At 47.6% G+C, this 26,524-nt stretch overlaps 1 long non-coding RNA gene and 1 other non-coding gene across 5 annotated transcripts in view; both read right to left on the minus strand.

Moving 5' to 3' along the window:
- LOC109248899 (uncharacterized) overlaps positions 1 to 26,524 on the minus strand; it is a 48,045-nt gene that overhangs the window by 13,976 nt on the left and 7,545 nt on the right. The window lies entirely within an intron of this gene.
- Positions 21,373 to 21,445, minus strand: TRNAV-UAC (transfer RNA valine (anticodon UAC)). Its single transcript has one exon. It is a non-coding gene; the product is annotated as a tRNA-Val (tRNA).

A 26,524-nucleotide genomic window follows, 5' to 3' on the forward strand; every position in this document is an offset into this window, starting at 1 on the left:
TAGGTTTGCATCCCATAAGGGCGTCTCTGAAAGCGGGGTTAAGTTGGGCCTGCGCACGGATGCAGGAAAGAAATACGTTGCTAGTTTTCTCGTTTTTCATTTTCTTACCTGCGATGGTATTTAAGCACATGTCGGCCTTGTTCGTATTTGTCAATAAGAGCTCTTATCCAATACCAAAATAACTGTGACCCTGTAAGAAGAGGACAAAAGATGGGGAAAAATGTAATCATGTCCCAACTTCATTCCCCTGTACATGTCCAGGGTGAGATCCAATCTGTGGGCGAGAGGGTGGAGTGCACATGGCAGACTGGCCCGCGAGAGGCCTCCCTAAAATTGTGTGCTGTCCAGAGGGCTTTAACAATAGGCCTACAACTTTCTTGGCTTTTTTTCTATCCTGCATACCAATTATTTTTTCCATTTGCTAGGAACCCAGCGTTGACCTTGAAAAATACCATTCATGTTGGTAAACACATGCTGGTTGTTTTACCAGACATGGAAATCTGTGCGTTAGCTGTGACCTCAAGGCACCCTTGCTCCAAAAACAGCCGCCTACAGGTCTCAGCCCAAATGGGCAAGCGTCCAGGGGATCTGAGGCTTGGAGGAGAAGTAGTCGAAAGTTAATGCGTTTATCTGAGCCCCTTTGATCTAAAATCAGGCTGACAATCCTGTGAGGCCAGACTCGCCCGGAAGATTTTCAGGCTTTCCTCAGATTCAGCTGGCCGTGCTTGGGAACTGTCTTCCCTCCAGCAGCTTAGGACTTGGGCTTTGAATAACTTGATGCTACAAATTAAAGTCTCCCTGATATATGAATGAGAGATTTTAAGAAGAAAAGAAATTAGATTTTTTTCAAATTAGACATCTTGAAACTGACAAACGGGCTGCCTCTGAGTCGGTTTCTTTACTTGCAAGATAAACTAAATTCAGTAAAGGAGGAAAAAAAAAAAAAAAAAAAAAAAAGCTCAAATCAACCAGAAATCACAGAAGGCACTGAGAAAATATTACTCTTAGTAAATAATAATCATCCAATTTTTCAGATACTCTGATAGCATTTTCTCTGTTCATAAAAGTAATACATGTAGACTGTAGAAATTTTGAAAATTCAGCAAAATAAAAGATCAATAATAAAATGACTGCCTAAACCACCACACAGAAATCATGTTATGCACATTTTGAGGTGTTTCTTCTCAGCTTTGTTTCTATGTACACATTTATAAGTTCTATCAAAGTCTCTCTGAAGCCTTAAAAAAAATTGTGTTAACATTTACTTACTATTGAGAGACAGAGAGAGACAGAGCATGGGAAGGATAGAGAGGAGGAGACACAGAATCGGAAGCAGGCTCCAGGCTCTGAGCTGTCAGCACAGAGCCCGATGCGGGGCTCGAACCCATAAACTGTGAGATCGTGACCTGAGCCGAGGTCAGAAGCCCAACCAACTAAGCCACCCAGGTGCCCCCTCTCTGAAGCATTTTAAACTTAAACTTAATGCTCATTTGAAAACATGATGAGTTAAGTGGCCATATTTTAAACTCATGGTTTTTTTCTAATTAAAGAAATAAAGTATATGGGGTACAAGAAATTAGTAAAATACAGAAAACACAAAGGACAACAAAAATCACTTGGATTCCAGCCAAAGAAAACTATGATTAATGTTTCGGTATGAACCCTCCTTTTTTCTTTTTTTCTTTCCGTTGTATATACGTGCTTTTCTTATTTATTAACATAACAGTGTACCCCAGTTTACTCTTTGCAATTTTCACTTAATGATACACAAATGAATATTTCCCATAAGAATAAATGATTTTTAATGGCTACCTAGACGGTATTCCTCTGTATAGATGTATAATAATTTACCTAACCAGTCTCCTATGCCGAATTTATAGGTTGTTCATAAATTTTCATATTGTCAACCATGTCACGATTACCATACTTATGAATGACATCTGCCTACTCTCCTAACAAATTCCTAGAGTAAAATTCTATTAAAATATATATATACACACATATATATTTATTTGATAGATAATACTAAATTGCCTCCAGAAAAGTTCTACGAATTTGTACTTTCACTAGTTCAATCTTTTTAAAACATGATTTAGTGGCAACTATAATTAGCTCTGTTTTGTCATTTGAAACAATTAAGGCAGAAACCAGTATGACGGTGAACGCGACACAACATGTCCATGAGAAAAGTTACCATCACGCCGATCTGGGATATATCTTCACATGTGGTTGATGTGTACTCTCATTTCATTCTTACAACAATCCCCCAAAGAAAGTTTTTTTTTTTTTTAATGTTTATTTATTTTGAGAGAGAGAGAGAGAGACAGAAGACAGAGCGTGAGCAGGGGAGGGGCAGACAGAGAGAGGGAGAAACAGAATCCGAAGCAGGCTCTAGGCTCCGAGCTGTCAGCACAGAGCCCGACGCGGGGCTCGAACCCACGAACTGTGAGATCATGACCTGAGCCGTCAGAAGCCCAACCGACTGAGCCACCCAGGCGCCCCAAAAAGAAAGTTTTTTAATCCCCATTTTTAGATAACAAAAGCGAAGCTCGGAAACCCCAAAGCCTTTCTTTTTGCACGCATGACACCGTGCTATCTCTCTGAGCCCAGACTTCCGCATGGCCACCCGGCTGTGATGTAGTCAGAGAATCCTAGCGTGGATCCCGGTCCTACAGACACCAGTCACTTGAAACCTCTCAGACACAAATGCTTCATTTTAAAGGAGTCATGAGACGAACATCCTCCCTTTTGATAAACGTAATGTAAAAGGTCTTGCTCCTGGATTTATTTTTCAGGTAAAAAGAGCTCCAGGGTTTTGTGGTCCTCTCCTGGGGAGGCGGGGGGGCCAGGAACGAGAGGAGGGATGGAGGCTAAGGGAGAGAAAACCAGCTTCCTCAGGGGACTGGGCAAGGTAAGGGAGCGTGTCTTCCAGGTCTATGCTGGCAGACCTCCCGCTTGGAATCAGAAGTAGGGAATTTGCTTTGGTTTCCTGCCTGGGTTGCCTTGTTTATCAGCCACAGGGCAAGAAACATGCCATAGCAATGAAACGAAGTTGACATGTCATACGGGGGAAAAGGGAGTTATTCAATAGGGCTGAGTCACGGCTCTGCGGCAGGTACAGGATGAGGCATCCTGCAGAAATTCGGAGCGGACCGCCAGACTGCAGGGTTGAATAACAAAGAGCAACAGGTCTATGGATGACCTGACACGCCTTTCTGATTTTGAAATCCCTGGATGGTAAAAACTAAGGATGACGGAGTCTGAAGTAGGTTTACGTTCGCTGTTCCTTCGTAGCAGAAATCAATCCCAAGGTTGCATAAAAGCCAGGCACTTAATTCACAGTAACAATGTTATTTACCTGGGAAGTTTCTCTTCCCTACAACTGTAAATTCACCCACAAGTGTTGGCGTCTGAGTTGTACCTTTTTGCTGTTTTCTTCTCCATCAGCTGCCGCGGTCGACATCCGTCCGCGTGTTCTCTGAAAAGACAGGGCGCCCACAGCGAGCCCAACAGCACACGAGGCAAAGCACAATGAAGAGAGACGACATCGAAGCTCGTCCCGTCTGGCCAGAGACTCTAGGAAACCCCGCTTACGCTTCTGTCCGTCCATCAGCAACGCCCCTAACGGAGCCTCCACCACCAGCTGGCTGTGTGACCCAGCTGGACGTTCATCACTCTATGCCTCAGTTCCCTCTTCTGTGACACGGGGCAATAAGAGGCCAAATAAAGAGGGGATGCTGGCCACCGGCCTGTGACAAGGATCCAGAAATGCCAGCGTCACAATGTTGCTCATTCCATTTCCGTCTTGCTTCATCTGCTACTTTCCAAATCACGGGACGGTGGGAGGAGTTCTAGGTCAGGCATCAGCAGGCATCATTTTAGTTCAGAATCTATTATTTATGACACTCTTCAAACAGGTAGTTGTGGCAGTAGTAACAGACAACCTCATTTTTGTCCTTGGCCCTCACAATAACTTGTTGCCATAGGTAAAGTTATTCTCCTAAAGAGGATATATAATTTGGCCACGTTGGCTTGTCAACGTGAATTTCCTCGAATTCATCCAGGAGAACTGTTTCCAGGGCCCATGATCCTAACCATTATTCGGCCTTAACTTTTCCAAGTTGGTTTTTGGCCCACCCATACCTTATTATTGGATCAGTGCGTGTAAAGGACATTTTGGGGGCCTGTTCAATATATTTTTTGGGGAAAAGAGATGTTCTTCTATTCCACAAAGTTCCATTAGAGTTATGGGTTAAAGGGCCCTTGGCTATAATCATCCTGTCCCCCAACCATAAAACCCGGTAGAGGACAGTCAGACCCTCCCCCTTCAATTATGGTATACACAGCATGAGAATTTTTCTGCTGGATCTGCTTATCGGGGGCTGGCAGGGGCCATATTTCCCAGAGTGTGGATAAAGGCCCTCCTTTAAAAGAGTAGGACCTACAGATAAACAGGAACAGATAATCAGAATAAAATACGGATGGCTACTTAGAACCCCCAGTTCCAGTTCAGAGACCCTGCTTCTACCCGTTACTCCTTTCAACTCTGTGATCAACCCGGTACTTGAACTGTGTAAACCAACAGCCTCATGCCTGCGTGACTATGAGCTGTGTATTTATTGCTTGCAATCAAAGAAGCAGGGAAGGGGCATGAGGGTAAGCTGTAGACAAAAGGTGCATGGAGGTGAAGTAAATTATTTATTAGTAAAGAAAATAGTATTAGAGACAATAGTCGGAAAAATCAAGTTAGAAAGGGGCCACATTTTAAAAAGCGTTGAGTCCAAACACCTCATTTTATACACGTGGAAACTGATTTGCAAACGCACGAGGTGACCGGCATGATGTTAGGCAACTGGCTGGGGGTGAGCTTGGGATCTGGCTGAATTCAGGTGCCCCCTCCCCCCACCCTCCCAGTACTCTGCCATCACTGGCCCGACCTTCCCAGATAGGTAGGCGGATAGGCAGATGACTGCATTCCAGATGAATGCATAGACAATGGGTAGATACACGGACAGATAAACTGGTGGCTGGACAAATAGGACAAATAGGGCCGATAGATGGAGAGACAGAAACAGATTTAGCAGATTTCATTGTATAATAAAAGCCACTGGAAAGTGGAGATCAAGCTGAGAGACAGCGTGGCTGAAAAAACACCAGGCTGAGAAAACATTCCAGATTGTATGTCCGGCCCTGTGCTCACTAGCTGTGTTACCTTGGGCGAGTCCCTGAGCTTCTGTGAATCCCAGTTACAGGTATAGACGTGGTCGGGAATACATTGTGAAGAAGCACATATAGGAATCCTTTGTTAACTGTGAAAGTTTGTTTGTTTTTTTTATTTTTTTTTTAACGTTTATTTATTTTTGACACAGAGAGAGACAGAGCATGAACGGGGGAGGGGCAGAGAGAGAGGGAGACACAGAATCGGAAGCAGGCTCCAGGCTCTGAGCCATCAGCCCAGAGCCCGACGCGGGGCTCGAACTCACGGACCGCGAGATCGTGACCTGAGCTGAAGTCGGACGCTTAACCGACTGAGCCACCCAGGCGCCCCAACTGTGAAAGTTTTAATGAAGGTGAGGGGTTCCCGGCCATAGATGAAAATCTGTCATAATCACGTGTTCACACTGAGACAGTGAGCTCCTTGAGGATAGGGATTAGCCCCCATGATTACCCCTTGGCCTGCAGAGCTTTATCTTAATAAACCCTGGAGACTGGCCTATTCTTCTGAACTGCCTGGAATCTCTACCCAGTTCTGTTTGTTTCTTTCTTACAACACATTCCCATTTCCTACCATCATGGAAGTGTCCTCTACTTAAAAAAAAAAAAAAAAAAAAAATACACCTTTGGAGAAAAAAAGACATTAGATCCCCTCCTGCACACAGCCATAGAAGCTAACTCAAGTCACATTTCAGGTCCAAATGTCAAAACAAAACAAAAACAAAACCAAACCTCCAAGACCATGGAGTAGGGAGAGGTTTTTGAAAACTAGATCAACAACAACAACAATAACAACAAGCACCACTCCTAAAAGAAAGATCGATGAATTAAAATTCATTAAGCCTTGAAATTTCTGGTCGTCAGAAGACCCCATTCTCCACTCCAATTGAGTTAAGTTAAACATGCGTTGGTGTGGGTATCACCGCACGTGAAGTGAGGTGTTCCGTCAAAGGTTGCTGCCACATTGAGTGTGGCAAGAATTAAGGATGTCATAGGCCTGGGAGGGTCTTACTGTTCCCATGAGGGCTTTAGCTAGATGGTTTAGGGGCGAGGAGATAGAGCGCGGGTGAACGTGTGCAAATCCTTTGCTACCAATGGAAAAATAATCTAGCACACATGACAAAACAGATGACATGAATACCTTCAGATAATGGAGGTCTTCTCTCTCTAGACCTTAAGGGCCTCGGACAGGCTCTGGCACAAAAAAGGCCCTTCGTATATGAAGGGACAAAAGATAGCATCGTCCTTGCTCAGAGAAGAAAGCTCTTGTCAGATCAGTTTCACCAGGGGCTTTTCACCCTTTCGCGTTCATTAACCTGTGGCTGTCCTCCCCAGCCTCTCTATTGGTCATGAACACCGTATCCAGAGAGAGAGAGAGAGAAAAAAGAGAAGAAAAAGCAGTCAGCAGAACACCCCCAATAACCGTGACATCTACATTGTGTTTTACAATTTGCGAACTGCTTCCAAATATCTCATTCGAATCTCACAACCACCAAGGGAGATCGAGTACTATCCGTCTCATTTTAAGGACAAGGACACTGAAGTTCAGAGAGGTTCTGTGACTTTCACAAGGCTGTACAGGTGACAGGTGGCAAAGCCAGGATTTCAAGTTCAAGGGAGAAGAAAACTCAGTGGGAAGGCTAAGCTTGCCATTAAACCTAACTAAAGGAATAGGGCAGAAGGAAGAAGGCAGCAACTTTTTCACCAGAAATATGTGGTTTCGCTCTTGTCTTGTCGGTAGGGCTGTCTCCGCCAAGTCGAACCCAGTTGAAAACAAACATGTAAAGGTCAAGGGCCAATAGTCCCGGGCTGGGTATCTGTCGGGACTCCCTGCCTTGCGCAAACCTACCTCTCGCTTCTGGGATGGATCCGACTTCCCTAACTCTTAGACCTCTTGGATGAGGACTTGGGCTCTCAACATTCGTCTCAGGCCTTTCTCCAAGTTTGCGAAATGATTAGCAGCAATGAACGTTCTGGCAGCCACTGTCCACAGATCCTTGCATATGATGGGCCAGTGCGACGCGCTTCGCATGCACTGTCTCAGTTAGTCTTGCAAGAACTCATGAGGTAAGTACTAATTTTGTCCCTATTGGACAAATGGAGAAACTGAGGGACAAAGAGATGAAGTCGTGTGCCCAAGGTCACGCGGCTGGGCCCTCTCGGAGGCTCTGGCCTTGCCATTCTGTGTCCCTCAGCTGCTGGCTTTGCACCACGTGTCGGCTTGGACGAGCCCAGAGCTCTACGTGACAGCGTTCCCTCGGCCGGCCTGCACCCCAAGAGTCTCCCAACAGACGCGGCAAATCCCCAGAAAGTGGATGATGCTGGAGATGCCGTGGCCTGCCTCTGAGATCGCTCCTCCAGGATGGAGGCTCTTATTCCCCCCGCTGCTGGAAGCGTTGGCTGCCTAGGGCTCACAGCTGAGACTCCCTCCAGAAACCACCCCTGCCTGACGGGAGTCACCAAGGTCCCCCTCCACCCTTCTGGGGAACGGTGGCAGCCACCGAGTAACGGATGGGGGATACAGGCCCAGTCTTCTGGCCTCAGCTGGGGTCAAGCCCTAAGGACCATCCTGACTCCAGAGCTATTGCAACTACTTCACAATTCCACACCCCTCCCTGTCCCCCCTTCGGCTTCCTCCACCCCCCCAGCGGCCGTTAGTCCCAAGAGCATTCCCTGATAAATGTCCTGTGTGCACCTTGCAGCCTCAGACCCAGATTCCCAGGAATCCCGCCTAATGCAGAAGTTAATCAAACGTCGCTGAGCAAGGCTTCATGTCCTGATGACAAAGGGAGGTCTCATGCAGGCTGTGGTCTCAAACCCATCCCAGCGTTTCAGTTTTCCTGCCCACCTGGCCTTTGGCACCGCTGTGTGCCTATTGGCTCATTTCTCTTTTCCTTTCGGCTCGCTAGAATTTTCTGGTGTTCGTTACTGTGTTTGTGGGATTCACCTACACCCACAGCCAACAACAGAGCTGTGTTCTTCCTGCGACACTTCTTTTAACCCTGACAGTGCCTGGAGTGTCCCAACCTGGGACGTAAGTCACACTGGTCAGGTTCTCGACATAGTCCACACCTGCAACTGATGTGCATAAAGCATAACAGAAACAGACGTGGGCGGGGGTAGGAGTATCATTCGGCCTTGAAGATGGGAGTGTATCCCTACCGGTAGATCCAGAAGTCTTTGGCCAGTGTCCTGTCTTCCCTCTTAGCTCAGACCCTCATTTCTTCCATGTCAAGACCCCATCACACATTCCGACAGGCCTCTCAATCTCCTGCTTCTTCTTACTTGAATCTGTTGTCTACTTTGCTGCCAGATTTAGCTTCCTAAAGGAAGCTCTCATCAGACTCCTCCCTGCTTAACCACCTTTGTGCTCCCCACTGCCCACCAAAGGAAGCCACGCATGTCAGCCCGGCATCTCGAACCCTATCCGACACGGCTGAGTTCCCGAGGCAGCCGACATTTCCTGGCCCCTGTGACGTTGCTCATACGCCTTTGTTCAGACACCCATCACGAAACTTCCCGATCCATACAGAGAGCTGCCGACGGTTTGAACTATCTTTCTCTCATAACTTCAGCTCGGTCTCCCTTAATTCACAGTCGTTGGTATACGTGGTTTCTCTTCCCTCCAAGATTACGAGCAGCTCGGGAGAAGATATACAACCGAACCGAGCGTTAGGACAGTGGCAGACACACAGTGGGCTCTCAAGAGAGATTCACCGAAATGACTTATCATCTCCCAGGGGAAACGTAGATTGATTCTCTTCCCCTTCTCCCTGCCTTTCCGTCAGTCTTTATATTCCTGAAAGCCATCTGTATCAACGTTATAGGATATAATTATTTAGTTATATCACACATAAAGCAACACGCAGTGTATTGAGACGCTGCCCTTAAACATACCTCGGGAGAAGGATGATTTGAAAGCTAAGGTAGCACGGAGGGAAATGAGGTCACTGCTTTAACCGAATGAGAAGAAAAACCTGCCATTTTGAAATGATGGTATTCAAACAGTGTAGGCTAGAGATCTAAGATAAGCCAGGGGTAAAGGTATAAACGATTTTTAGGAGAAATGTGACTTATTTGACGGAAGAATTGATTGAATTCAAAGCCTCGTGCGCTACCTTTTGCCTTTTTCTAGACGACTAGACACCGGGCCGCTCCTCCTGGCTTGTGGCGTGGGACTCGGGGCCTGGATGTGTGGGCTCCGGTCCCCTCTGTGGGCCAGTTCAGGTTGATGTCCGATGCTGCTCCCGGGCTCCGAGCCCCAGCTCCGCAGACGGCCCTAACAGTTTCTCCCAGCCCAGGCTGTCAGAACAGTGGCCTCACATCCAAACATACTTCCCCTAAATTCCTAGGAGTCTTGTTCCCCTGACAAACGCCTGGAAGCTTCTGAGAGGAAGGAAAGTCCAACTGAGCTTCAGAGATAATGAAAAAAAGGGGCAAGCTTCGAAGAGCTTCTTAATGAACACAGTGGTGGCTCAGAGCCGCATCTGGACCTGCTGACTATCCTTCCTCCTCCGGACGTTTGCTCGGCAGCTCTAGGTCTTGGGGCCTTCCCGCCAACGGGCTGCTCTGATTCCGGGGGCTGTCGAATTCTGGAATGGGTCCTGGTGGTGAGAAAGGAGGGAGCTTCTCTCCTCTACCTTTTCTAATAAATTGTCAAAACGGACACAGGACACGGTGTTTTAAACGTCAAGCCATGCAGGGTGGGCACGGGACTCTAGAAGAGATTCAAAGTCAGTGAGGGAACAACTGTGGTTAATGGTATTTATAAGAAGGATTTGCACACTGTGGAAAATCTATCCCAAGAAATATCTGTGCACGATGTCCTGTGTTTCTTTATTGGAGAGTTGCCTTTACAAGAGAGTCTCTGATCCTGGACATACACACACACACACACACACACACACACACACACGTGCGTGCAAGCATGACTCGAGGTCCATTTTTGCTTCAATGCAGGCATGACAACCGATAATCCTAAAGATCCACTCTTGTGACCAATACCGCTCAGGCCCCAGGGACACCTCCTGCATCTCTGGCCTTGAAGTAAAAGGCCCTGCATCCAAGTACCGAGTGCCAAGGAGGTGTGTTCGCACTACTACTGACGTTGGAAATGACCACGACTCATGACTCCGAGGCGTAGAGAGAATTCAAGCAGCAGAAATGCCGGGAGAAGAGGAAACACAAAATCTTTTCCTTGTTAATTCTCCCCTCCTATAGCAAAGATGTAATAAATTCTTGCGTGATCAGTAACTATTTCCCAGTAGAGCTGAAAGTCCCATTTTCTTCTCTTCACATTCCAACCCAGGGTCCCTGGGGTGCTAAAAAATTACACACAGGATACCCGACAATTGCACATACATTTTGCAATACCACATAACTCATATTTCATTACTTATATACACAAATATAGTCCTAGATAGATATACGTGATGTATAAAAGCAGTTCTTTTTTTTTTTTTTTTAAGTTTATTTATTTATTTTGAGAAAGCACGAAAGAGTGCAAGCGGGGGAGGAGTAGAGACAGAGGGAGAGAGGATCCCAAGCAGGCTCCCCTGTCAGCAAAGAGCCCAACGTTGGGCTCGAACACGCGAACCTTGAGATCGTGGCCTGAGCCGAAACCAAGAGTCAGACGCTTAACCGACTGAGCCACCCGGGTGCACCTGTGTAAAAGCAGTTCTTGACATTAGCAGCCAAACAAATTTTACTAGAATTGCAAATAGTTTTATTTTTATAAAAATACACACTGAGATGTAATTATATACTAAAAAAAAATCTTCTAAAAACCTTCAGATCTACTTAAATAATTTTATTTTAACTTTTCATATTCACTAAGTAATTTGTATTTGCATTTCAGTTACAATGGATAATTTTGAATATTTTGGAATAAAAATTAGTTTTGTGAAAACATATCTAAAATAATTAAATTTTTAGCTTCTCACATTGATGCTAATCTACATGTTGATTAAAATATATTACAATTTTGTATATTTTAATATAATTACATTTATTTTTAATCTGTTAGATTGCTGCTATCACTGGAACACAGATTGTGAAACTCTTGATTATAAGAATATAATTAATGATTTTACTGAAATGAAGGTAAGAAGATGAATTTTATTAAATAAATATATAATAGGGGCGCCTGGGTGGCGCAGTCGGTTAAGCGTCCGACTTCAGCCAGGTCACGATCTCGCGGTCCGTGAGTTCGAGCCCCGCGTCAGGCTCTGGGCTGATGGCTCGGAGCCTGGAGCCTGTTTCCGATTCTGTGTCTCCCTCTCTCTCTGCCCCTCCCCCATTCATGCTCTGTCTCTCTCTGTCCCAAAAATTAAAAAAAAAAAAAAAAAAAAAGTTGAAAAAAAAAAAATATATAATAATTTATAAATTTATGTCTTGGGGCATCTGGGTGGCTCAGTCGGTTAAGCATCCAACTTTGGCTCAGGTCATAATCTCACAGTCTGTGAGTTCGAGCCCCGCGTCAAGCTCTGTGCTGACAGCTCGGAGCCTGGAACCTGCTTTGGATTCTGTGTCTCCCTCTCTCTCTGCCCCTCCCCTGCTCACACTCTGTCTCTAACTCTCTCAAAAATAAATAAACATTTAAAAAATTATAAATTTATGTCTTTATTCTTTAGTCATCCAACCAACACTTGCCAAACAACATCCCAGACAGGCTTACAAAGGATCATATTCCTCCTCCTTCCATATTTTGCTACTTTTTAGTCATAGAAAAACCATAGCTCTATAAATATGTTCCCTTTTTTTAAGTTTATTTATTTATTTTGAGAGAGAGAGAGAGAGAGAGAGAGAGGGAGAGGGGCAGAAAGAGAGGGAGAGAGAGAATCCCAAGCAGGCTCCGTGCTGTCAGCGCAAAGCTGAACGCACGGCTCGATCTCACGAGCCGTGAGATCATGACCTGAGTCGAAATCAAGAGTCGGACGCTGAACCCAATGAGACACCCAGGTGCCTCTCTATAAAGAGTCTTCTCTTTTGTGTCATGAAGGCATATCAAGGTGGGAGGATAAAACATTTTTTAAATGGCTTATTGGCCTCATTTACTGCTTTTAAATAACTAGACATGTGGCACCAGAGCAGGAGACCTGGTGAACAGCAGGAGGAGGCAGCTCCCGATGCCTGTGATCGCTGCCCCAATGGTGTTTTCTGACCTCGTTGAGTATGCGCACCAGGACACGTATCCTACTAAGCACTTTGTGGATTCCCTTCATCCTTGCCACAGTCCTTTGAGGTAGGCACCGATCTGATTTACATGGGGGGGGTGCTGGGGTGGCACCTGGGTGGCTCAGTCAGTTAAGCGTCCGACTTCGGCTCAGGTCATGATCTCACGGTTCCTGAGTTCGAGCCCGGCGTCGGGCCCTGTGCTGACAGCTCAGAGCCTGGAGCCTTCTTCGGATTCTGCGTCTTCCTGTCTCTCTGCTCCTCTTCTGCTCATGCTCACTCGCTCTCTTGCTCTCTCTCTCTCAAAAAAAAAAAAGATGGGGAGGCTGGGACGCAGGGAGGGAAGTCACTGACCCATGGGCATGGGGTGACGTCCAGGTGAGTGGTGGTCGCTCACCCTGGCCCCTGGGACTCCATATCTCTCTGCAACCATCCCTGCCTCTTCCCCCCTTCCCACGCCCTCTCCGTGGCAGAGGGTGACAGGCCATGTCTGTTCCCTGTTGGCTTCCTAGAGATCCTTGATAAATGCTTTAATTGTGTCACCTGTTATATACCTCTTTAAAATTATCTGTATCTGGGGCACCTGGGTGGTTCAGCTGGTTAAGCGTCCAACTCCTGATTTCCACTCAGGGCACGATCCCCCGCTTTGTGAGTTCAAGCCCCGTGTCAGGCTCTGTGATGACAGTGCCTAGCCTGCTTGCTTGGGATCCTCTCTCTCTCTCTCTCTCTCTCTCTCTCTCATAAATACATTTTTAAAAACATTATCTGGATCGGGGCACCTGGGTGGCTCAGTTGGTTAAGCATCCAACTTCGGCTCAGGTCACGATCTCAGGGCTCGTGAGTTCGAGCCCAGTGTCAGGCTCTGTGTTGACAGCTCAGAGCCTGGAGCCTGCTTCAGATTCTGTGTCTCCCTCTCTCTGCCCCTTCCCCAGCTCACACTCTGTCTCTGTCTCTCTCAAAAATAAGTAAGCATTTATATATATATATATATATACATATATATATATATACATATATGTATATATATATATATATATATATATATGTATATATATAATCTGGATCAATACATCTGTTATGGACTTCAAGCTCATTAAAATATTGAAACACACTGTATTCTGTATGCAGACACTTGATAAATTACATTTGTGCCCCAACTGTATTTGTAAAGCTTTCGAAACAGCTTAAATGCCTAATACATTTAGCCGCGTTAATAACTGAATTAACAAACGTTGGTATAACCATTCAATGAAGTAATTTGCAGCACATGGAAATGATGGTGATAAAGGCTATAACCACATGAATACTTATGACAGATAAAACAGTGAGTGAAAAAAAGAAGCATATAAAATGACACATATCGTATGTCAGAATTATGGAAAAATTAGTCTACACATGAAAACAGACACACAGGAAAAGCAAAAGAATATTACAACGAAATGCTGATAATTGTTGCATTTAACAGTGGTTATTAATGTACTGGAGCGAGTTTTTTCTTTTTCCTTTTCTTTTATTCTTTTTTTAAAATGGTTTGGGATCATGTTAGTTTCAGACTGAAAACATGTTATTTATTTAGAAGGTTTTTTTTTTTCTGAAAGTAAGAATGATGGATTTGGGCCCAATTTCATATGATTTATGCTACTACCTAATCATTTGCATGTCAGGCCTGGCTCCCTGGCTCTGTACATCCCTGAAGATGAAAGCTACCTGGCCGAGGAGGCTCTCCCTAAGTCTGCCTGCCCGTTGGCAAGATGCATGTTACAGATCAAGCACTTTAGGCTTTGTCTTATAAATTAGGAGGAGTGGAGATGAAAAGAACCGAGCGTCTTGAGGTTTTAATACAAATTCTGCCAACAGAAAAGTTCTATCACTTTCTAGAGGCAGCGCTGTCCATCAAATGCTCCCCAGGGACGTGGAACCGCTTGGTCAGTGAGCTCCAGATAAAAGCAGCTCATGATCAGAACGCCTCCTCTCTGCAGTGGCCAGTGCCGCTGGGTACGTCATCGCTCTCCGGCCTTTGAGAGGATTCTGGCATTCTCGTAGGGGTGTGCCAGATTGGAAGCGAGCCTCGAGGGACATAAAAATGTCAATGAATAGCTGGGAAGAAGCCCTCAGAAGAAGCTGGGGTGAAACTCTATTTCTTTCTTTCGCGTTTATTTATCTTTGAGAGAGAGCACGCAGGGGAGGGGCAGAGAGAGAGGGAGACAGAGGAGCCGAAGAAGGACGCGCACTGTCAGCACAGAGCCGGACGCAGGGCTCGAACTCAGGAGCCATGGGATCGTGACCTGAGCTGAAGTGGGACACTTAACCAACTGAGCCACCCAGGAGCCTCGAAACTCTCTTTAAGTGGAGCCACCATGAGTCTCCGTTACACATCTGCTTCACCTGTGCCTGACTTGGGTTTTAACATCAAGAACTCTCACCCAGTGCCACCGACCTACTGACTCAGAACCCGGAATATAACGGGTGCCCCGGGTGACTGACAGGCACACAGAGGGTTGAGAAGCACCAACCAGCAGAGCTCTATGAAGGCCAGCCCAGGATTTTATGAATAAGGTGAAGAGTTGACGGTGGTCTTTAGCTTTCAAGAACCATTTTAGCTGATTTGACAAACATCACCCCGAAGTACATGTGACTGTCGCGGGACGCACGGGCTCAGTCATGAGGATGGTGATTGCCTGTGGGGGTGGAGAGCACTCTGGGAGGCTTTGCGGAGGGGACAGGCAGACAGGGAGTGGAGGGGAGGAAATGGACATGAGCTTCTGTAGAGGAGGGGTTGGGGATCGAGAGAGCTGGAAGGTGGGCCTGAGCAAACACATTCAAAGGGATGTCTTCCTCAGAGCTGCATCTGACCCAGATGTGCCTTTCTTTCAGGCTTAGAAAACCGAATCCCTTCCTGTGCTTTGCCCCCCCGAACTTGCAGACAGCCACTCAGAAGAGAAAGGACTTCAACAGCACTGGACCAAGCCAGGGACACGAGGGGCAGGGAATCCAGTGACCTCCACCTCTCCTCTCTAATGCTGCTGAAAAGAAGAGTTCTTAGGGATAGCAGAGACTTGCATTTTTCCTTTAGGTTGTTTGTGTTTGTTTGTTTGCATGTATTTTTTTTGTTTGTTTGTTTGGTTTGGTTTTAAAGAGGGAAGTTTTATTTTTGCTCAGGTCAACCTTCTCTCTACCTAAAAAAAATTAAACGTGAGACAATACACAGGTTTCAGAAAGGGTGCCTCAGGAATAAAAAAGCTTCTGGAGTTTTGTGCAAGGCTACGCACACACCTTGGGTGGCTCCAGACCTTACTGGCCACAGCAGAAGTATCCAAATTCAGAGTTAGAGGCTAAGGCATGTAGTCTCACCCGAGTTTCCAGAATCCCCAGACACTGTCCTAGGCATTCCTCATCAGACAGGCATCATAATGAATGCCTGTGATCTTTCCTTCCTTCCTGCGCTCTGACTTTCGATTGCACTGGGTGGAAACCAACTCTTGGCATTGCAAGTTATTAGGCGAGAGAGGCACAGATTTATAAGTCTTCCTTCTTAGGAAATTACATATACCGACAACGTATTTCATACAACATACTCCATATTTTTGTGGCAGGTGCAGAAAGAATTCAAGTACATTGGTTCTAGGGAATGAAAACAGTGAGTTTCTTCTTCCTAAAGTCTTTGAAGAAACAATTTATAAGGTACCAATCTCTTGGATCTGAGAGCTGTACTCTTCAAAGTATAACCAGACCATCAAGAATCCGCTGCAGGAGCCGAGTCTAAGAAAAAGTTCCTAAGAAAACTGGACAACCTGGTAGGGGAGAGAAAATATCTGGGGCTGAGAAATAAAATTGTGTTGACATACCATTGCCATACACCTAGCACCACTATAAAGACAAACTACACCGTTCTCCAGAGGAATATGGCAATTCGTCATCCCGCACTACACTCGTGAGCCCAAGCAATGCTAAGCCAAAACCCCACAAAGCCTACACTTGGCAGCATGAAGGCTGAAAAGCACATTACTGGCCGAAAATTGCCGTGGATTAAATTCACATTAATTCATCTTAAGCCCCATAATATCTTGTCTGGGACGGACTGAAAAATGTTTGACCGTTCCGCACCAGAGACAGTAGATTCATGCCTCTGCTGAGTTTTGGGAGGCTGCTGACGAGCCCAATCCATCTATTAGAGAGATGAGATGAGATTGGTCTTTTTGAGAATAAGCAACGCACAGGTCTTCAGGTCTGCGTCCACGCATACTATGCTTATTTTGATGAGGAACTGAGTTCTTGATAGAAAAATAACTTTTTTTTTTTTAAGTAGGCTTCACGCCCGGCGCAGAGCTCAACTCGGGGCTCGAACTTAGGACACGGAGATCAAGACCTGAGCTGAGATCAAGAGTGGGGAGACTTAACCAACTAAGTCACCCAAGTGCCCCCCAAAATAACTTTTATTTATATTAATGCATTTCGGATGGCTTATGTATTAGTTGTCTCAGGCTGCTATAACAAAATACTGCAGTGTGCCTAAACAACAGACACTTACTTCTCATAGTTCCGGAGGCCAAGAGTCAAAGGTCAAGGTGCCGGCAGATTCGGTTTTGGGGAGGGGCCCAATTCCTGGCTTGCAGATGGCCGCCTTCTCAGTGTGTCTTCCTATTGGCATGGGGAGCGAGAGAGAACTCGAGCGAGCTCTGGTCTCACTCACTTGCTCTTCTTATGAGGACACTAATCCCACCCTTGGGGCCTCACCCTCATGGCCTCATCTGAACCTAATTCCTTCCAAGGGCCCCACCTCCAAACACCATCACGTTCAGGGTTAGGGCCTCAACATGTGAATGTAGGGAGGACACAGACATTCAGACCACAACAACTTCCCAATGGGAGGATGTAACGTGAACTAACACTGTCACAGAGGTTCTCTGAGCCCTCCACAACAGTTTTCCAATATTCATTTATGCACCCACAAACACTTCTGGGCTGCCACGTTAGTTACACCCCTTGGACGCAAGCAACATCCACTCACGCTTCGACTTAAAACCACGGCTTCCTGTTGTCTTTCAATTAAAGCCAACCCCCTTCACGTGGCTGACAACACCTGAAATTCAGGTTTGTTATTTCTCCAACCCGGCTCTCCCCACGTTTTCTTTCCCACAACCTAACGCATCTTTCTGCCTCTCTGGATTGTGCGACACCGCCCTTGGCTCGTCACGATTGCATCCTCTAGCCATCTCATTGACCCGCTAACCCCTCCTCGACCAGCCAGGCCCAGCTCAAACATGGAACGTTCGGAGATGGGACGACACCCATCTTTACCGTGGGGCCCGGTGGAAAGTTGTTCGGAGAAGGCGGGATTTGAGCTACAAGAAAGGACAAGTTGAATTTCCACAAGGAGGGCCGGTGGGTGCACACAGGCCTGTGGGGCCAGATCAGTCAGAAGCCATCTTGGAGGCACTAACACTTGTGCCAAGAATGGACCCTGGGGCGCCTGGGTGGCTCAGTCCGCTAAGCTTCCGACTTTGGCTCAGGTCGTGATCTCACAGTTAGTGAGTTCGAGCCCCTCATCAGGCTCTGTGCTGACAGCTCAGAGCCTAGAACCTGCTTCAGATTCTGCGTCTCCCTCTCTCTCTGCCTCTCTCCCACTTGCACTCTGTCTCTATGTCTCTCAAAAATAAATAAACATTTAAAAAAATTAAAAGAAAAGAATGGACAGTCTCCTACTTTACAGGATTCATAGGCCGCCAAGCATCGATTTTCGTAGGAAGAGGGATCGGGTCTAAATATTTTAAAGACCTTTTCAACTAAGGTAACTCTGAGGGCACGTGAATTATGCAAGCAGAGTTTCGGCTTCCTGTCTCCGACTGCAGAGTGCGCTCGGGACAGTTTATTTGAGATCTTTCTTAGTTATTTTCACGGAAGAGGGGCCCACACGTCCCCTTCATGCTCCTCTGGAATAGTTTCCAAATATGTACTAGAAGGCCACAACACAGCACCTAACCATCTATCTGGCCTCTGAGCCAGGTGTGTGTGTGTGTGTGTGTGTGTGTGTGTGTGTGTGCGCGCGCGCGTGTGTGTGTGCACGCATGTGCACGTGCACGGGTGCACACGGGTGTGTGCAAGCACGCGCGTGTGCTGGTCACGACGGGCTGGAAGGGAGGTGCGGCGGGACAGGCCAAGCGAGCCGCGTTCCCGAACGTGGGCAGCGTGTCCGTTCGGACGCTGGCACAGCACGGTGGGGCTCGGGGAGCGCATTACCGGGGAATCACTTCAGCCGGCTTCCCTTTCACCCGCTGCAGACAGAGCGTAAAAATATCTCCAGCGGGCATTCTTCCCAAACAGGGGAGGCAATTCACTTTTCAGGGGAAATGCCCTGTTGAAAGAAAATGAAGTCCCCTGGGAGAAGGCGGGGGGGGGGAGGGATGCGTCGGACTCCAGGGAGGTTCAGTGCCTAGGGTGTTTGGGGGGGGCACAGAGTGTCCAGTTGCCTTTGGGAGACCAAGAGAGGAATGTTGAGGTCTGACACCCCTCTGCAGGGGAGGGAGGTTGACTGAGGGAAGGTGAAGTTCTCCTCCGGCCAAGCTGCGGATTCCTCTTGTGGGGCCCGGGGCCAGCCCGGCAGCTGGCTGCCCCCGGGCCCTGCCCGGGGGGACTTTCTCGGGACAGAGCCCCGGGCCCACTCTGGCTCCTGCTTCCTGCGACAGCCACTCGGGTGCCCACGCCTCAACCAGGCGTATTTTCAAGCCACCCAAAAATAACAACATCTGATACGAGGCCTCCGAAGGCTTTGGCCGGGGTCATGTTACCAAATTCTTGACTCAAGGATTGTAAATGAGAACTCCTTTTTTTTTTTTTTTTTTTTTTCCAGTCAGGCTATTTTTTTCCCTGTTTCTTTTCTCGAGCTGTTGGGAGAACCCCAACCAAGGAATCAGTGCTTAATGGGTCATGGGGTATAAATAGTAGTGTTGAGACCATAACACAAGGCTCTTTGTACTATCATGCAACTAAACCTAAAAAAAAAAAAAAAAAAAAAAAGCTTCCAGACAGACCAGCTAACATACCAGCATGGGGCTCTCTGGGGGAGTGTGTGTGGCATTGCTGACCACAGGCTACATTCTATATTTGTCCACTCCAGCGCTCCACTACTGAAGTCTATTTACAGCCTCACCGTGTACACAGGATACCCTATTCATGAAGTAGGTACTCAGAAAAAAAAAAAAAGAAACCATCCCATATATATTTTTGTGCCGCCGATAGTTCATACACATAAGCTGAAGCAACAAAAGTCAACACCGAAGCGGGAGTCCCAAGCTTTGTGAATATCTTCTTGCTTGTCCACGGGCAGCAAATGGGGACGAACATACCTGTTCCCTGAAAGTTGGCTCGAAGTCACGTGAGGTGCGGCTTCGAAGCTTAAGAGATGGAATCTGGGGGCTTCTTTGCTGTGAGGCACTCTTTAAATATGAGCGATTGTCCTAATTAAACTAAATTTCCATCACGGGGTCAGTTCTTTGATGAAGCGGAAGGAGACGATCCATAGGATCTATTAATTTGCCACCAGTCATTGTATTTGGAGACCCTGAGGGATCCTGAAAATGGATTAATTACGACAGGCCTGACGGTGGATTTCTGGGCGATTATGGTATTATAAGGGATGCCAATTTTCATGTGACAGGGAAATTCATAGACGCTAACACAAGTCCTGTTATGATAGGAGAAGGGACCAGGCTGAGGGACAGGTGACTTAGCAGCTGACGAGTGCAACAATTCTCAGAATTTTGTGGCTCAGAATGTGTGCTGGCTACCAAGAACTGCGATTTTAGAAATAGAAAGTTCAGACGGCGAGCCCACTGGGCAGAAACTCGAATTCTTGGTTCAGGAACATGCCCGGAGGCGCTCAGGGCTGGGCCGAGGTTCTGGCCATTCAGGGTCCTATATTTAAATTCTGAGCCTGTCGGCAAAGTAATAGTAATAATAAATCTCCTGTGGCAAAGAGCCTCTTTCTTTTGTGGGCTCTCCTACAGGACTTGTTGGGCAAGATAGACCTCTGGGCTGCTGTGATCCCGCCTCCCCATCTTCCGGTGGGTAGTATGTGGGACAGCGTGGGAGGTGACACTTCTGCTCAAGCGGTTGGATTAACCAGAACATTAGCGGGAGAACAACACGGTGGGGGGCAGAGTGGGGTTCAGGCCGCACTGCGGAGGTACCTCAGAGGTGATGCCACCTGTTAACGAGGGTTCGTATTCTGGTAGCCGGTATTGGAGCTGTGTCGCCGGAGAGAAGGGAAGAAAGGTACAGGCAGAGCTGTTGGGTCCTAGCTCACACAGAACACGGGGAGGGGAGCCACACTCTGAGACCGAGGGCTGCCCGTTGAGTGCCTACTTAGCAGTAGGCAGGAGCCAGTGCTAAGCGCTTTCCATAATCATCTCGTCCAGCGTGCACAAACTCCTCGTGATGCCGGTGCTTTGCTTACGCCTAGTCGACACACGGGGACAGAACCACGGCAAAGAGCGTGTCCAAGACCACATGGCTAACGGCACTGTGGAGGCAGAATTGGAATCCAGACTCTTTGATGTCAAAACCCAGGCTATTCCTGACTCGGCCGAACGTCTTCCTCTCTCCGTACCTCACATTCTAGGCACAGCAGTGCGTCTAGGACTCAGGATATCTCAGGGGTGAAGTCAGAGGAACCTCAGGGAGAAGAGGTCATAGTGCCATACGGCCCCCAGGGCTGGCCCTGGACGGGGGGCTCCTGGCTCCCCTCCATGCTGTGAGTGCCTGTCATCCTTGCTGGACAGAGATCAGGAACATCTGGGCCCGGAGCTGGGGACCTTCGAGCTGAGATTTCAGCCGGGTCTCTGTGCCGTAAGTTGATGAAAAGAAAATCTGCACTTCAGGACTTTTGCACATACCCATGAAATCGTATTTAAGAAGATCCTGATTGGCACAGATGAAAACGCGCCCGTTTTCATCCTCCAGCTTTAAATGGAAACTAAGACAAGCTTGTGGTTCCACTGGGAATCGAACCCAGGATTTTCTGCGTGTAAGGCAGATGTGCTAACCGCTACACCATGGAACCTGAAGACTCAGTTCCCGGGTCAAAGAGCATGTGCTATACAGTCCTGTGTTTTCACTTTTCCCGGCTCATTACCTGCCGTCAATCAGTTGGGAAGAAAATGAGCCCCTGACACATCCCAGGTCACAAGCCCACCTCACTCACCTCACTTCATCTCACCTCCTAGGCATTCTATCATCTCACATCCTCGCAGGAAGTACAATAAGATATTTTGAGAATGAGATCACATTCACGTAACTTTTATTACAGTATAGGCTTATAGTTATTCGATTTTATTATTAGTTATTGCTGTTCAGCTCTTACTGTGCCTAATTTATAAAGGAAGTAGGTATTTATCATAGGGATGTATGGGGTAGGAAAAAACATAGCATAGATGGGGCTGGGTACCATCCGTGGGGTTCGGGCATCCACTGGGGATGTGGGAACGCATCCCAGCGCCTAAGCTGGGGACTACCCTCGTCTGTCTTAGCCTCCCAGGGGCTACCCTGGTTAACTTCCTCGAGCTGCTGTGACGACAGCCCCAGACTCTTATATGCTGAACTTTGAGACACAAACTTCTCACCCTAAATCATGCCACCCTCTGCTCCTGCCAAGAATTGCTGAAGGATGGTCAGTGCTCTGAAGTCTTTGCCCCCTTCGATGCCAATTCAACACAGCACCCCCAGGAAATACCCGAGGAGGCTGCTTCGGATGCTTTCCTCGGAGTGACGGCTCGTATTTTCGGATCCCCACATCTGCTTATCTCTGCCTTCCCCGGGAGACTGAGAGCCCCCCCCCCATCCCCCATGAGCTCCTGGACCCCGCACGGTGCCTGGCGTGCACGTGTGAGCGGGTCGGGCCCCCTGAATGAGGCCACGGAGGCCACGAGAGCCAAGGAGCAGTGCCCGGGCAGCACAGATGCATACACTGCTCCCCGTGGGGGGGTGGGGGGGGGAAGTGACGGAGTGAGTCTCCCCAGCGCCCAGAACTCCGTGCCCCGCCCCCCTTCTCCCCCCTCCCCCGCCCCCTCCCATGCTCAGCCCTACCGGGCACCCCCGCAGCTTTCGCACACCTCCTGCCATCCTTGCCTAACCCTGGGGGCTGGGGAGGACCGGGCAGTTCTGATCCTCGCCCTGAGGCTACCCCAGCTGCGCTTGGAGTCCTTCTTAGTCTTCTGATCTAGGCATTTGTCATCTTCTCCCAAGCCCGAGTCCTGCTCCAGTTGGCGGAAATGAGGCATATTCGCAGGTTTGGAGTCATCCTCCACACCCTCTTCTCACCCCTGCCCGAAATCAGCTCCGTCTCCAAGCCTTATCAACAACCTCTTTGAAATTCTCTTCTGTGAGCTCCTCTGCGGCCATCCGGGACCAGTTCCGTGGAAGGGAGTGGCGTAAAGGCCTGTCAGCAAAGTGGTTTTTCCATTCTCCACCAGTATCTGGGCCGTGGCCGGCTTCCTCACCCGCGGCCAGCCTCCCGACCTCCCTGTGCTTGAGTTTCCGAAAGCTTGGAGGTCCCAGCTTCCCCCGCTTACTCAAACAGCATTCCCCGTGACCCCCTCGTAATTATCCTGCGGTTACAGAAGGCACAGATTTTTCTTCTTGATCCCAAGACACACGATGCTAATTTCTGCTCTGCCTGTGTCTTCTTGCCTCCCCTCTGCTGCGCCGCCTCTCAGGCCTCTCTGGTGTCCATCTTCTGTGGGAACCCTTCCTTGTCCCTGCCACCCCTGCCGGGCCTACCGCCTTCTTTGAACTGCACCCCCAGAGTGTGGATCAGGTCTCCTGTACCTGTTTGAATGCTGTCTTAGAGCGGATCCATGACTCAATGTGCACTGCTTGAAATTTCCAAATAGAGTCTAAGTTCTTTGAGAATAGGGTCTGAATCTTGTTTATCTTGTGTTCCTCACTGTGCCTTGGGAGGTACTTATAACTTACAGAACCTAGTGCTCGCTGAGAAAAATTAGGAAAGTGTTAATTAAGAAACAGTTGACAGCTTTATTTGGGGGAAAAAGGTCTTGCAGCGGGATTTTGTTTGCACTGGCTGCTGCTGCTCCTTAAACTTTCATTTCTGCTTTTTCTTTCTCCTTCTCTTTTCCCTTTTCCTCCATGCTCATCAACTGTCTATCTCGTGGGCCAGTCCATTTTCTGTAGGCTGCGAGATGGCCAGATCTTAAAAAAATTATAACAATCTAAACTCCTTAGTGCCTCAATGTATAGGATGCATACAATAAATGTGTGTCAAATGAATTAAATCAAGAAACTTCTGGCATCTAGAGGCGCCTGGGTGGCTCAGTCGGTTGAGCATCCGACTCTCCATCTCAGCTCAGGTCACGATCTCACAGTTTGTGAGATCAAGCCCTGAATCGGGCTCTGCATTGACAGCACAGAGCCTGCTTGGGGTTCGGGATTCTCTCTCTCTCCCTCTCTCTGCCCACCCCCTGCTCGCTCACACACACTCTCTCTTCCTCCCTCTCTCAAAATAAACTTAAAAAAAGAAAGAAAGAAAGAAAGAAAGAAAGAAAGAAAGAAAGAAAGAAAGAAAGAAAGAAAGAAAGAAAGAAAGAAACTTCTGGCATCTAGAATCCATAAAATCCCACGGTACTAAAGCCAAATGCCTCCTTCTTTGTTCTTAACGCATGGAACACCAGCCTTGCGAGGTTTTAGTCTTAAAGCGCTTCATCCACTGCTATTTTTATTCTGTTTTCTCCTCCTCCTTCCACCTCTATTCTGCCCTATTCAATTTTCTAGTGTCTTCTTAAAAGTGATTATCTGGCTTTTAAAACACCCTCTCATGAAATAAAGTTCCATAATTATGAATGATAATTGTTGGACATTATCATATTTGCTATAGTAAGAGGCAATCCACTGAGATTAATCAGTGGGAAATGTGCAATTTAGGAAATGACCTCTGTATATCCTAGGAAAAAAAAAATTAACCGGTTAATAGGAGATGAGATGGTTCGGGCATTAGTTCTTAGAGTCTCCAAAGGTGACTGTATGGATTTCTAAAAATCACCTTGCCTTCTGGATTGCAAGCCGCAGAGTCAAGATATGCGTGGTTATTGATATTGATATTAAAGCGCCCTGTGTTGACTTAGAACACCACCCTGCACCTACAAGGGGCTGTTAGTGGAAGCTAAACAGTCATGTCACACGCCAGGACACTGCATTGTTGGATCATCCCGTCACGTGCCACAACAGAGCCAAAGAGCCTATTGGAGTACCCCTTGAGAAAACCCAGGTAGAAATCTGGAAGAGGAAATGAGAAGCATTCCATACACTGTGTAGCTCCCTGCATAGACGGTATGCATTTTAAAGCTGATAATTTATGTTTTCTTTGTGATAGCAATTCCGTATTTTATTCAGCATAGCAATCACCCCGATTGATTCATAAAAGCAAAATTGCCTAATCAATGGACTAGAAATACAGTCACTGTGAATATAAATTCTTTCCTCTTCTAATGATTCCAAGCTAATCATTTCGGCTCCTCTGGCTCGTTTTCCTGATTAAACCAGGAGAATAAAGACAACAGGGACATGTGACTCCTACATTAGCAAACTAAGCATGAAGAATGAGAATAAACCAGTGGGTAAGCAAAGGGTTTGGTGGGATTTGTAGAATCCATTCTGTGGCACAGCTTAACTAATATTGCCCATGCTGCCAGGGTCCCCAAAAGCGTTACCCGTAAATGCTGTAAACCAGTGATAAAAAGAAGATAGGATTTAGGGTTAGAAGGTCTGGATTTAAATGGAGGCTTCACCGAATAACTTTCAGCAAGGCGCGATTTCTCTGATGCTTTTGTTTCAAAGGCCTGACAGAAGCAAAAGGCTTTGTAAATCACACAGCCCTGGGTTAGCGTTCAGCGGAATTTTTCTTTTTTTTCCTGCACAACTTAGAATTCTGTGCCAGGTTATCTAGCAGCACCCTTGTTTAATTCCAGCAACATTTTGCCCCTAGCGTGTCTCTCCCTAGCTCAGAAGGATCCCCAGGCACAACTCTGCTGAGTTTTTCTCCTGAAGGCTCAGGTCCGGCTAGTGGTCTGCTGGTTCCTGCAGCCCGCCATCGGCACGTGGAAGATTCTCGTCGCCCGGTGACGGATGGGAGTGCCAAGTGCACGCGGCCAAGCTGGCGCGCTCCTGGAGCACCCGTGCGAGGACAGCACGGTGCGGGGAGGATCCGTGTACTTCTCAGCAAGGGTGCATCGGTGGCCTCCCCTCGCATGCTAGGTGACACGCCCTTGCCGGTAACGACAATGGCAGCCTGGTGGGGAGGGAAGTGGTACGGACAGGGGGAGCACGAGAGAGGCATTTTATAGCTTGTGAAGATACGAGTCCCGCCACTTCAGTTATTTTTTTTTAACATATAAAAACAAATTACAGATCAAAATCTCAGAGACAGCCCCCTCGCTTGGGCTGTCCCAACATGTCTTCCAGTCACCTTCCTCCTGCATTCTCTGTCCCGGCCACGCCACCTCTGTCAACAGAGGGTGAGTCACTCTCCTTGGCTTCCAGTGGCTCCCCGTGGCACCCCAAAGCTCGGCCCGTGTCCTAACAGGTGTAGAGCTGGCCACCATGAGTTCAGTGCTGGGGATCACTCCCTCGGTGGCAAAGAGGAAGACCGATCAGGAACAAAGAAGTCTTGAGGCGCACACATCTACCTGCCTACCGGCCACCACCCTGCCCCTCCATGCGGGGCTAACTCTGACATCAGGGCGGGAGCACCCCTCCTTCCAGGCAGCTGTCCTCTCCAGGGATTAGGGCTGCTGCCTGTGACCCTGCAGGTGGAGACCGCTCAGCCCCAGGGGTCACCAGTCCCATGGGCTACAGTACTTCACGTGCCCTTAGACACGGGCTCAAACCTGAAGTGAGTCAAACTCGAAGCTGACCTGCCTGTGGATTCTTCAGGTCCAAGAGCCAATGAGTTCCCTTTACAGTTCGAGACTATAGCTTGAGGGGGTAGCTGAGAGCTGTGACTGAGGAGCCACGGAAACTTCTAGAAGCCTTCCCCAGGGGCAGTGGTTCTAGGATAGGGCGAGGAAGGACACTCAGGCGGTCACATGGGAACTCGGCGAGTGGTACAAGGTGATCCTGGGACCCAGAGGCA

The sequence above is a fragment of the Panthera pardus genome, unplaced genomic scaffold (genome assembly GCF_024362965.1).
Source record: "Panthera pardus isolate Hobbes unplaced genomic scaffold, ASM2436296v1 HiC_scaffold_22, whole genome shotgun sequence".
NCBI lineage: Eukaryota > Metazoa > Chordata > Mammalia > Carnivora > Felidae > Panthera > Panthera pardus.